General features: G+C 37.3%; 1 non-coding gene across 1 annotated transcript; it reads left to right on the top strand.

The window, feature by feature from the left end:
* The first annotated feature begins 3,490 nt into the window (after window positions 1-3,490).
* LOC112752771 (small nucleolar RNA R71) lies at window positions 3,491-3,598 on the top strand. Its single transcript, XR_003177188.1, has one exon. It is a non-coding gene; the product is annotated as a small nucleolar RNA R71 (small nucleolar RNA).
* The last annotated feature ends 1,600 nt before the right edge of the window (window positions 3,599-5,198 follow it).

Below are 5,198 nucleotides of genomic sequence, written 5' to 3' on the forward strand. Positions count from 1 at the left end.
GGGTCGTCCAAGTAATAAACCTTACGTGAGTAAGGGTCGATCCCACAGAGATTGTTGGTATGAAGCAAGCTAGGGTCACCTTGTAAATCTCAGTCAGGCGGACATAAAATAGTTATGGAGTTTTCGAAAATAAATAATAAAAGAAGGATAGAAACACTTATGTAATTCATTGGTGAGAATTTCAGATAAGCGTGTAGAGATGCTTCCGTTCCTCTGAATCTCTGCTTTCCCGCTGTCTTCATCCAAATAGTCTTACTCCTTTCCATGGCTGGCTTTATGCAAGGGCATCACCGTTGTTAATGGTTACCTCCCCTCCTCTTGTGAAAATGGTCCAAATGCTCTGTCACAGCACGGCTGATCATCTGAGGTTCCCGATCATGCTGGAATAGGATTCACCCTCCTTTTGCGTCTGTCACTACGCCCAACAATCGCAAGTTTGAAGCTCGTCACAGTCATTCAATCCCTGAATCCTACTCAGAATACCACAGACAAGGTTTAGACTTTCCAGATTCTCATGAATGCCGCCATCAATCTAGCTTACACCACGAAGATTCTGATTAAGAGATCTAAGAGATAATCATTCAATCAAAGGTAGAACGGAAGTGGTTGTCAGGCACGCGTTCATAAGGAATGATGATGATTGTCACGTTCATCACATTCAGGTTGAAGTGCGAATGAATATCTTAGAAGCGAAACAAGTTGAATTGAATAGAAAAACAGTAGTACTTTGCATTAATCTTTGAGGAACAGCAGAGCTGCACACCTTAATCTATGGAATGTAGAAACTCTACCGTTGAAAATACATAAGTGAATATAGAGGGTAAGCATGGCCGAATGGCCAGCCTCCCATGGAGGTCTAGAGATCTAAAAATGATCAAAAGATGTCTAATACAATAGTAAAAAGTCCTATTTATACTAAACTAGTTACTAGGGTTTACAGAAGTAAGTAATTGATGCATAAATCCACTTTCGAGGCCCACTTGGTGTGTGCTTGGGCTGAGCTTGAATGTTACACGTGCAGAGGTCATTCTTGGAGTTGAACGCCAGTTTGTAACGTATTTCAAAGCCCTTTTACGTCATCTAAACTCGTTCAAAGTATGGACTATTATACATTGCTGGAAAGCCCTGGATGTCTACTTTCCAACTCAATTGGAAGCGTGCCATTTTGAGTTTTGTAGATCCAGAAAATCCACTTTGAGTGCAGGGAGGTCAGAATCCAACAGCATCAGCAGTCCTTCTTCAACCTCTGAATCTGATTTTTGCTCAAGTCCCTCAATTTCAGCCAGAAAATACCTGAAATCACAGAAAAATATACAAACTCATAGTAAAGTCCAGAAACATGAATTTAACATAAAAACTAATGAAAACATCCCTAAAATTAACTAGATTCTACTAAAAACATACTAAAAACAGTGCCAAAAAGCGTATAAATTATCCGCTCATCAGGCGTTCAACGCCCATATGCAGTATATTTCTGGCGTTGAACGCCAGCTTCATGATTGTTTCTGGCGTTCAGCGCCAGCTCCATGCTCTGTTCTGGCGTTGAACGCCAGCCAGATGCTCCTTACTGGCGTTTAAACGCCAGTAAGCCCTTCCTCCAGGGTGTTCTATTTTCAATGCTGTTTTTCATTCTGTTTTTGATTTTTCAGTAGTTTTTGTGACTCCACATGATCATCAACCTAGTAAATCATGAAATAACAAAGAGAAAATAAAATAAAATATATTAAATAACATTGGGTTGCCTCCCAACAAGTGCTTCTTTAATGTCAATAGCTTGACAGTGAGCTCCCATAGAGCCTCACAGATAATCAGAGCAAGGTTGGAATCTCCCAACACCAAACTTAGAGTTTGATTGTGGGGGTTCAATACCAAACTTAGAGTTTGGTTGTGGCCTCCCAACACCAAACTTAGAGTTTGACTGTGGGGGCTTTGATTGACTCTGCAGTGAGAGAAGCTTTTCATGCTTCCTCTCCATGGTTACAGAAGGAGATCCTTGAGTTTGAAACACAAGGTTGTCCTCATTCAGTTGAAGGACTAACTCTCCTCTGTCCACATCAATCAAAGCTCTTGCTGTGGCTAGGAAGGGTCTTCCAAGGATGATGGATTCATTCTCTTCCTTCCCACTGTCTAAGATTATGAAATCAGCAGGGATGTAAAGGCCTTCAACCTTTACTAACATGTCCCCTACTAGTCCATAAGCCTATTTTCTTGAGTTGTCTGCCATCTCTAGTGAGATTTTGGCAGTTTGCACCTCAAAGATTTCCAATTTCTCCATTACAGAGAGGGGCATGAGGTTTATCCCTGACCCAAGGTCACATAGAGCCTTCTCAAAGGTCATGGTGCCTATGGTACAAGGTATTAAGAACTTTCCAGGATCCTGTTTCTTCTGAGGCAATCTCAGTTGATCCAGATCACTTAGTTCATTGGTGAGCAAGGGAGGTTCATCTTCCCAAGTCTCATTACCAAATAATTTGGTATTCAGCTTCATGATAGCACCAAGGTACTTGGCAACTTGCTCTTCAGTAATATCTTCATTCTCTTTAGAGGAAGAATACTCATCAGAGCTCATGAATGGTATAAGGAGGTTCAATGGAATCTCTATGGTCTCTAGATGAGCCTCAGATTCCTTTGGTTCCTCAGAGAAAAACTCCTTATTGATCTCTGGACGTCCCAGGAGGTCTTCCTCACTGGGATTCACGTCCTCCTCCTCTTTTGTGGTTTCGGCCATGACGGTCATTTCAATGGCCTTGCACTCTCCTTTTGGATTTTCTTCTATATTGCTTGGGAGAGTACTAGGAGGGGTTTCAGTGATCCTTTTACTCAGCTGGCCCACTTGTGCTTCCAGATTTCTAATGGAGGACCTTGTTTCATTCATGAAACTTAGAGTGGCCTTAGATAGATCAGAGACTATGTTTGCCAAGCTAGATAGGGTCTGCTCAGAACTCTCTGTCTTTTGCTGAGTGGATGATGGAAAAGGCTTGCTATTGCTAAACCTGTTTCTTCCACCTTTATTAAAGCCTTGTTGAGGCTTTTGTTGATCCTTCCATGAGAGATTTGGGTGATTTCTCCATGAGGGATTATAGGTGTTTCCATATGGTTCACCCATGTAATTCACCTCTGCTATTGCAGGGTTCTCAGGATCATAAGCTTCTTCTTCAGAAGATGCCTCTTGAGTACTGTTGGATGCAGCTTGCATTCCATTCAGACTCTGAGAAATCATATTGACTTGCTGAGTCAATATTTTATTCTAAGCTAATATGGCATTTAGAGTATCAATTTCAAGAACTCCCTTCTTCTGAGGCGTCCCATTACTCACAGGATTCCTCTCAGAAGTGTACATGAACTGGTTATTAGCAACCATGTCAATGAGTTCTTGAGCTTCTGCAGGCGTTTTCTTTAGGTGAATGGATCCACCTGCAGAAGTATCCAATGACATCTTAGCTAATTCAGATAGACCATCATAGAATATATCCAGGATGGTCCATTCTGTAAGCATGTCAGAAGGACACTTTTTGGTCAGTTGCTTATATCTCTCCCAAGCTTCATAGAGGGATTCACCTTCTTTCTGTCTGAAGGTTTGAACATCCACTCTAAGCTTACTCAGCTTTTGAGGAGGAAAAAACTTGGCTAAGAAAGCCGTGACCAGCTTATTCCAAGAGTTCAGGCTATCTATGGGTTGAGAGTCCAACCACACTCTAGCTCTGTCTCTTATAGCAAACGGGAAAAGCATAAGCCTGTAGACCTCGGGGTCAACCCCATTGGTCTTAACAGTATCACAAATCTGTAAGAACTCAGTTAAGAACTGAAAATGATCTTCAGATGGAAGTCCATGAAACTTGCAGTTCTATTGCATCAGAGAAACTAATTGAGGTTTCAGCACGAAATTGTTTGCTCCAATGGCAGGAATGGAGATGCTTCTTCCATGTAAATTAGAATTAGGTGCAGTAAAGTCACCAAGCATCCTCCTTGCATTATTATTATTTTCGGCTGCCATCTCCTCTTCCTGTTCGAAAATTCCTGTAAGGTTGTCTCTGGGTTGTTGTATTTTAGCTTTTCTTAGTTTCCTTTTCAGAGTCCTTTCAAGTTCAGGGTCTACTTCCACAAGAATGTTCTTGTCCTTGCTCCTACTCATATGAAAAAGGAGGGAACAGAAAATAATAATAGGAATCCTTTTTACCACAGTATAGAGGTTCCCTTGTGTGAGTAGAAGAAGAAATGGAATAAGAGTGAAGAAGAATGGATAATCCAAACACAAGGGTGAGGATAGGAGCAGAGATATGAGATGAAGAGAAGTGTTAGTAAGTAATTAAATAAATAGAAGAAGATGAGAGAGAGAGAATTTCGAAAATGAATTAAAATAAAAATTAAAAATTAAAGTTAAATTTCGAAAATAAAAATAAAAATATTTTTAAAATTAAACTTAGAATTCGAAAATTAAATTAAATTAAGTTTAAAATTAAAACTAATTAGTTAATTAAAATGAAATTTTGAAAAAAAAGGAAGGGATTTTCGAAAATAAGAGAGAGAAGATTAGTTAGGTAGTTTTGAAAAAGATGTGATTGAACTTTAAAAAGATATGATTGAAACAAAAAGATAAGATTTGAAAATCAATTTTAAAAAGATTAGAAAGATTAAATTTTGAAAAGATAGGAAGTTAGAAAAGAAGTTAGAAAAGATTTTGAAATTGAATTTGAAAAAGATATGATTGAAATAAAAAAGGGATATGATTGAAAATTATTTTGAAAAAGGTTTGAAAAAAGAAATTTAAAAAGATTTGATTTTGAAAATTAAAGTTGATTACTTGACTAACAAGAAACAAAAAGATTTGATTAGTGAAATTTAAAGATTGAACCTTTCTTAATAGGCAAGTAACAACTTTGAAAAGTTTTGAATCAAAACATTAAATGCTCATAAAATTTTCGAAAAATAAGAAATAAAATAAGAAAAAGATTTTGAAAATTAATTTGAAAAGTTTTCGAAAATATGAAGGTAAAATGAAAAAGATTTGATTTTTTGAAAAAGATTTTGAAAAGATAAGATTTTTAAATTGAAAATTTGATTTGATTCATAAGAAACAATTAAATTTAAAAACTTTTTGACTAAATCAAATCATATTTTCGAAAATTTTGAGTAAAATAAGGAAAAGATATTTTTTTTTTTATTTTTGAATTTTTAATGAAGAAAGAGAAAAACATGAA

Source organism: Arachis hypogaea, chromosome 15 (genome assembly GCF_003086295.3).
Source record: "Arachis hypogaea cultivar Tifrunner chromosome 15, arahy.Tifrunner.gnm2.J5K5, whole genome shotgun sequence".
Taxonomy (NCBI): domain Eukaryota; kingdom Viridiplantae; phylum Streptophyta; class Magnoliopsida; order Fabales; family Fabaceae; genus Arachis; species Arachis hypogaea.